This window comes from Arachis stenosperma, chromosome 1 (assembly GCF_014773155.1).
Source record: "Arachis stenosperma cultivar V10309 chromosome 1, arast.V10309.gnm1.PFL2, whole genome shotgun sequence".
NCBI classification, from domain to species: domain Eukaryota; kingdom Viridiplantae; phylum Streptophyta; class Magnoliopsida; order Fabales; family Fabaceae; genus Arachis; species Arachis stenosperma.
This window is the reverse complement of record NC_080377.1, coordinates 55,261,958-55,270,234: the sequence shown is the minus strand read 5'-3', so window position 1 is coordinate 55,270,234 and position 8,277 is coordinate 55,261,958. Positions and strand designations below refer to the sequence as shown.

At 37.5% G+C, this 8,277-nt stretch overlaps 1 non-coding gene across 1 annotated transcript; it reads left to right on the top strand.

The window, feature by feature from the left end:
• Nucleotides 1–3,986: 3,986 nt before the first annotated feature.
• On the top strand, nt 3,987–4,094 carry LOC130949700 (small nucleolar RNA R71). Its single transcript, XR_009073444.1, has one exon. It is a non-coding gene; the product is annotated as a small nucleolar RNA R71 (small nucleolar RNA).
• Nucleotides 4,095–8,277: the final 4,183 nt, after the last annotated feature.

The window sequence follows — 8,277 nt, the reverse complement described above, 5'->3', positions numbered from 1 at the left end:
AAAATATTTTTCATTAAAGAAAGGTGAAGGATTCATGGAATTATTCATAGCCTTAAGACATAGACACTAGACACTAATGATCATGTAACAAAGACACAAACATAGGCAAACATAAAGCATAAAATCGAAAAACAGAGAGATAAGAACAAGGAAGTTAAGGAATGAGTCCACCTTAGTGATGGTGGCGCCTTCTCCTTGAAGGACCAGTGGTGTTCTTGAGCTCCTCTATGTCTCTTCCTTGCCTTTGTTGCTCCTCTTTGATCTTCTCTAATTTCATTGAGAATGATGGAGTGCTCTTGGTGTTCCACCCTTAATTGGGTCATGTCATAACTCAATCCTTCTAGAGAAGTGTTGAGTTCTTCCCAATAGTTGTTTGGAGGAAAATGCATCCCTTGAGGCATCTCAGGGATTCCTTGATGATGAGCTTCCTCATGCGTCTCTTGAGATCCATGAATAGGCTCTCTTGTTTGCTCTATCCTCTTCTTAGTGATGCGCTTGTCCTCTTTAATGAGGATGTCTCCTTCTATGATAACTCCAGCTAAGTAGCATAGATGGTAAATGAGATGAGAAAAAGCTAGCCTTGCCAAGGTGGAGGGCTTTTCGGCTACTTTGAAGAGTTCTAGAGAGATGACTTCATGAACTTCTACTTACTCTCCAATCATGATGCTATGAATCATGATGGCCCGATCCACAGTTACTTCGGATCGGTTGCTAGTGGGGATGATGGAGCGTTGAATGAACTCCAACCATCCTATAGCCACAGGCTTAAAATCCAGTCTTCTCAATTGAACTAGCTTGCCTTTTGAGTCTCTTTTTCATTGAGCTCCTTCCACACATATGTCCATGAGGACTTGGTCTAACCTTTGATCAAAGTTGACTCTTTTAGTGTAGGGGCGTGTGTCTTCTTGCATCATAGGCAAGTTGAATGCCAACTTCACATTTTCCAGACTGAAATCTAAGCATTTCCCCCGAACTATTGTAAGATAATTCTTTGGATTCGGGTTCATACTTTGATCATGGTTCCTAGTGATCCATGCATTGGCATAGAACTCTTGAACCATTAATATTCTGACTTGTTGAATGGGGTTGGTAAGAACTTCCCAACCTCTTCTTTGGATCTCATGTCGGATCTCCGGATACTTATTTTTCTTGAGCATGAAAGGGACCTCAGGGATCACCTTCTTTTTGGCCACAACTTCATAGAAGTGGTCTTGATGGGCTTTAGAGATGAATCTCTCCATCTCCCATGACTCAGAGGTAGAAGCTTTTGTCTTCCCTTTTCCCTTTCTAGAGGTTTCTCCGGCCTTAGGTGCCATCAATGGTTATGGAAAAACAAAAAAGCTATGCTTTTACCACACCAAACTTAGAATGTTGCTCGCCCTCGAGCAAAGAAAAGAAAAGAATAGAAGAAGAAGAAGAAGATATCGAGGAGAGGGAGAAATGTGTGGGTTTCGGCCAAAGGGGAGAAGAGAGGGTTGTATTGTGTGAAAATGAAGAAGGATGGAGGGGTTTATATAGTGGAGGGAGAGGATAGTAGGTTCGGTCATTTAGGGTGGGTTTGGGTGGGAAAGAGATTTTGAATTTGAAGGTAGATGGGGTTTATGGGGAAGAGTAGATGGATGTGAGTGGTGAAGAGTTGATGAGGAAGAGAGATTGAGGTGATTGGTGAAGGGTGTTTGAGGAAGAGTGTTATTGGATAGTGTGAAGAAGAGAGATGGTGAGTTGACGTAGGTGGGGATCCTATGGGGTCCACAGATCCTGAGGTGATCCTGTGGGGTCCACAGATCCTGAGGTGTCAAGGATTTATCATCCCTGCACTAATTAGGCGTGTAGAACGCCCTCTGCATGCAATCCTAGCGTTGCCAGGATGAAGCTTGTTTCTAGCGTTAAACGCCCAAATGTAGCATGTTTCTGGCGTTTAACGCCAGCCTGATGCTTGTTGCTGGCGTTTAATGCCAGCTTTCCCCAGGGTGCAATCCTGGCATTTGAACGCCAGACTGCTGCTTGTTTCTGGCGTTCAACGCCAGATTCATGCTCTGTTATGGCGTTGAATGCTAACCAGATGCTCCTTACTGGCGTTTAAACGCTAGTAAGCTCTTCCTCCAGGGTGCATTTTTTCTTCTGCTATTTTTTTATTCTGTTTTTAATTTTTGCAATTGTTTTGTGACTCCACATGATGATAAACCTAATAAAACATAAAAGAACAAGAGAAATATAGATAAATAAAAATTGGGTTGCCTCCCAATAAGCGCTTCTTTAATGTCAATAGTTTGATAGTGAGCTCTCATGGAGCTTCACAGATGTTAAGAGCATTGTTGGGACCTTCCAACACCAAACTTAGAGTTTGAATGTGGGGGTTCAACACCAAACTTAGAGTTTGGTTGTGGCCTCCCAACACCAAACTTAGAGTTTGACTGTCTGGGCTTTGTTTGACTCTTTATTGAGAGAAGCTTATCGTGCCTCTTTTCCATGGTTGTAGAGGAAGATCCTTGAGCTTTAAACATAAGGTAGTCCCCATTCAATTGAAGGACTAACTCTCCTCTGTCAATATCAATCACAGCTCCTACTGTGGCTAGGAAGGGTCTTCCAAGAATGATAGATTCATTCTCACCCTTCCCAGTGTCTAAGATTATAAAATCAGCAGGGATGTAAAGGCCTTTAACCTTTACTAATATGTCCTCTACTAATCCATAAGCTTGTTTTATTGATTTGTCTACCATCTCTAATGAGATTCTTGTAGCTTGTACCTCAAAGATCCCCAGTTTCTCCATTACAGAGAGTGGCATAAGATTTATACCTGACCCCAGGTCACATAGAGCCTTCTCAAAGGTCATGGTGCCTATGGTACAGGATATTAAGAATTTACCAGGATCTTGTTTCTTTTGAGGTAGAGTTTGCTGAACCCATGTATTTAGTTCACTAATGAGCAAGGGAGGTTCATCTACCCAAGTCTCATTACCAAACAACCTGGCATTCAGCTTCATGATGGCTCCTAGATATTGAGCAACTTGCTCTTCAGTTACATCTTCATCCTCTTTAGAGGAAGAATAGTTCTCAAAGCTCATGAATGGTAAAAGGAGGTTCAATGAAATCTCTATGGTCTCTAGGTGAGCCTCAGATTCCTTAGGTTCCTCAGTTTGGAACTCCTTTTTGTTCAGAGGACGTCCCAGGAGGTCTTCCTCACTGGGATTCATGTCGTTCTCCTCCCTTGTGCATTCGGCCATATTGATTATATTAATGGCCTTGCACTCTCTTTTCGGATTCTCTTCTGTATTGTTTGGGAGAGTACTATGAGGAGTTTCAATGATTTTCTTACTCAGCTGACCCACTTGTGCCTCCAAATTTCTAATGGAGGACCTTGTTTCACTAATGAAACTTAAAGTGGCCTTAGATAGATCAGAGACTATGTTTGCTAAGCTAGAGGGGCTCTGCTCAGAATTCTCTGTCTGTCACTGAGAAGATGATGGAAAAGGCTTGCTATTGCTAAACCTGTTTCTTTTACCATTATTAAAGGCTTGTTGAGGCTTTTGTTGATCCTTCCATGAAAAATTTGGATGATTCCTCTATAAGGGATTATAGGTGTTTCCATAGGCTTCACCCATGTAATTCACCTCTGCCATTGCAGAGTTCTCAGGATCATAAGCTTCTTCTTCAGAAGATGCCTCTTTAGTACTGTTGGATGCATTTTGCCATCCATTCAGACTCTGAGAAATCATGTTGACTTGCTGAGCCAACATTTTGTTCTGAGCCAATATGGCATTCAGAGCATCAATTTCAAGAACTCTCCTCTTCTGAGGCGTCCCATTACTCACAGGATTCCTTTCAGAGGTGTACATGAATTGGTTATTTGCAACCATGTCAATGATTTCTTGAGCTTCTGCAGGCGTTTTCTTTAGGTGAATGGATCCACCTGCAAAATAGTCCAGTGACATCTTAGAGAACTCAGATAGACCATCATAGAATATATCCAAAATGGTCCACTCTGAAAGCATGTCAGAAGGACACTTTTTGGTCAACTGCTTGTATCTTTCCTAAGCTTCATAGAGGGATTCACCATCTTTTTGCTTGAAGGTCTGAACATCTACTCTAAGCTTTCTCAGCTTTAAGGAGGAAAGAACTTGGCCAAGAAGGCTGTGACCAGCTTATCCCAAGAGTCCAGGCTATCTTTAGGTTGTGAGTCCAACCATGTTCTAGCCCTGTCTCTTACAGCAAAAGGGAAAAGCATGAGCCTGTAGACTTCAGGATCTACTCCATTAGTCTTAACAGTATCACATATCTACAAGAATTCAGTTAAGAACTGATAGGGATCTTCTGATGGAAGTCCATGGAACTTGCAGTTCTGTTGCATCAGAATAACTAATTGAGGCTTCAACTCAAAATTGTTTGCTCCAATGGCAGGGATTGAGAAACTTCTTCCATAAAAGTTGGAAGTAGGTGTAGTATAATCACTAAGCATCCTCCTTGTGCCTCCACCATTGTTATTGGGTTCGGCCATGTCTCCTTCATTTTCGAGATTCTCTGTAAGGTTTTCTCTGGATTGTTGTGCTTTAGCTTCTCTTAGCTTCTTCTTCAGAGTCCTTTCAGGTTCAAGATCTGCTTCGACAAGAATGTCCTTGTCCTTGCTCCTGCTCATATGAAAAAGAAGAGAACAGAAAAGGAAGAGGAATCCTCTATGTCACAGTATAGAGATTCCTTTATGTGAGTAGAAGAAGAAAAGAATAGAAGAAGCAGGAGAAAAATTCAAACACAGACGAGAAGAGAGAGTTTGAATTTTTAGATGAAGAGAAGTGTTAGAAATTAACTAAATAAATAGAAAAAGATGAGAGGGGGGAGAATTTCGAAAATTATTTTTGAAAAAAAAAGTTAGTGATTTTCGAAAATTAAGAGACGAAATAAAATTAAAATAAAAATTTAAAAAATTAGTTAATTAAAAAGAATTTTGAAAAAAAAGTGAGGAATTTTCGAAAGTTAGAGTTAGATAAGTGGTTAGGTGGTTTTGAAAAAAATAAGAAACAAACAAAAAGTCAATTAGTTAGTTGAAAAATATTTTGAAATTGATTTTGAAAAAGATATGATTTGAGAAAGATATTTTGGAAAAGATTTGATTTTTAAAATTAAAATTGATTACTTGACTAACAAGAAACTGAAAGATATGATTCTAGAATTTAAATATTGAACCTTTCTTAACAAGAAAGTAACAAACTTCAAATTTTTGAATCAATCACGTTAATTGTTAGTAAAGTTCTCGAAAATTATGAAATAAAATTAAGAAAAACATTTTGAAAATCAATTTTTACAATTATTTTCGAAAATATAAGAGAAAAATGAAAAAGATTTGATTTTTGAAAAAGATTTTGAAAAGATCAGATTTTTAAAATTGAAATCTTGACTTGACTAACAAGAAATAACTAATTTTAAAAATTTTTCACTAAGTCAACCCAAAGATTTCGAATTTTTGAGTAAAATAAGGAAAAGATATTTTTTATTTTTGAATTTTTAATGATGAGAGAGAAAAACACAAAAATGACTCAGAACATGAAAATTATGAATCAAAACACATTATGCATGCAAGAACGCTATGAATGTCAAGATGAACACCAAGAACACTTTGAAGATCAAGATGAACATCAAGTCTTATTTTTGAAAAATTTTCAAGAAAAGAAAAACATGCAAGATACCAAACTTAGAAATTTTTCATGTTTAGACACTATGAATGCAAAAATGCATATGAAAAACAACAAAAGACACAAAACAAGAAAATATGAAGATCAAACAAGAAGACTTACCAAGAACATCTTGAAGATCATGAAGAACACCATGCATGAGTTTTCGAAAAATGCATAAATTTTTAAAAGCATGCAATTGACACCAAACTTAAAAATTGACACTAGACTCAAACAAGAAACACAAAATATTTTTGGTTTTTATGATTTTATTGGTTTTTTTTTTGGAATTTTCGAAAATTATTTTTAGAAAAACGAAAACAAATAAAAAAAATTTTGAAAGATTTTTGAAAACTTTTTGAAAAGAAAACTACCTAATCTGAGCAACAAGATGAACCGTCAGTTGTCCAAACTAAAACAATCCCCGGTAACGGTGCCAAAAACTTGGTGCACACTACTATGGTTCACTCACATTCTTCATAACTTCGAACAACTAACCAGCAAGTGCACTGGGTCGTCTAAGTAATAAACCTTACGTGAGTAAGGGTCGATCCCACGGAGATTATTGGTATAAAGCAAGCTATGGTCATCTGATAAACCCCATTTGTAGGTTTTATCTTATGCTTCATTTAAGGGATTTTATGACCTTTTATCCACATTTATTCAATGAAATAGCATGGTTTTATAACTTCTCCTTTAATTGTGCTTAAGAGTGAAAACATGTTTTTTAGGTCTTAAAATAGCTAAATCTAATTCTCCTTGATTCCATTAGATGCCTTGATATGTTTGTTAAGTGATTTAAGGTTTAGGAGGCAAAGATTGGATCAAGGGAATGAAGAAAGAAGCATGAAAAGTTGGAGAACTCATGAAGAAATGAAAGAACCGGAAAGCTGTCAAGCCGACATCTTCGCACTTAAATGACCATAACTTGAGCTACAGAGGTCCAAATGATGCGGTTCCAGTTGGGTTGGAAAGCTAACATCCGGGGCTTCGAAACGATATAACATTTGCCATAGTTGCTACACGTATGGTGGCGCGCACGCGCATAGTACGTGCACGCATCGTTGCTTCCACCTGGTTCACTTAAAGCAAAACGTGGCCAGCGAATTCTAAAGCCTTGTGGGCCCAATCCAACTCATTTCTAATGCTATTTAACCCAAGGAATGAAGAGGGAAACATATGTTAGTTACCATTAGTTTAGTTTAGCATAGTTTAGTAGTTAGAAGTTAGTTTCTAGAGAGAGAAGCTCTCACTTCTCTCTAGAATTGGGATTATGATTAGGTTTAGTTCTTAGATCTAGGTTTTAATTCATGTTCTCTTCCACTTCTACTTCTCAATTCCTTGTTGTTACATTCATCATTCTTCTGCTCCTTTGTTGTAATTTCCTTTATATTGTTCTTATACTTTGTTGTAGATCTACTATTGTTCCTTCCATTTTCTTTCAATTCAATAAGAGGTAATTCATAATAATTGTTCTTCATTGCTTTTCTATTGTTGATCTCTTGCCTTTGTAGTTAGATCTCTCTTTAATTCTTGCAATTTATGTTGTTTACTTTTATTGCCTTTTATGTGTTTGTTGAAATGCCTCTTCTAGATATAGTATAGATTTTGTTCCTCTTGGCCTAGGGAGAGTAATTAGTGACACTTGAGTTATCTAATTCCTTTGTTGATTGGTAATTGGAGAGATTGCTAATTGGTTTGGAGTGCACAAAAGCTAGTCTTTCCTTGGGAGTTGGCTAGGACTTGTAGCTCAAGTCAATTCATCCACTTGACTTTCCTTTATTTAGTAAGGGTTAACTAAGTGGTAGCAATGAACAATTCTCATCACAATTGAGAAGGATAACTAGGATAGGACTTCTAATTTTCATACCTTGCCAAGAGCCTTTTATAGTTGTTAGTTTATTTTCATTGCCATTTACTTTCATGCTTCTTATCCAAAACCCCAAAACACATTTCTAACCAATAACAAGACACTTTATTGTAATTCCTAGGGAGAACGACCCGAGGTTTGAATACTTCGGTTTATAAATTTTAGGGGTTTGTACTAGTGACAAACAACTTTTTGTATGAAAGGATTATTGATTGGTTTAGAAACTATACTTGCAACGAGAATTCATTTGTGAAATTCTATACCGTCAAAAATCCAAACATCAAAATGGCGCTGTTGCCGGGGAATTGCAATGGTGTTATGTTATTGGTTATTGTATATATGTGAATAGTGTGAATATGTTTGCTTTTGTTAGCTCTTACTAGTTTTAGGATTTAATTTTCTTGCTTCTTATTTGATTTTGTTTTCATTTTCCTCTTGCTATCATGAATTCTCACCTTGGCTATGAGTTTGGTTATCAACATGTTGTAGGAAATGAGGTCTATAATGAAGATGTGCATCAAGAATGGGACAATCAAAGGTGGGAGGAACCATATGCATATGATCAATCATCATGGCAACAACCTCCACCAATGCACTATGAAGAAGAGCCATTCTATGATGCATATCAATCCAATGGCTATGGTGAATCACCTTGTGACTTTCAAGAACCACCACCATATGGCTATGAACCATATCCTCAACATAACTCTCAACCATACTCACAAGCTTCTTTTCACCAACCAC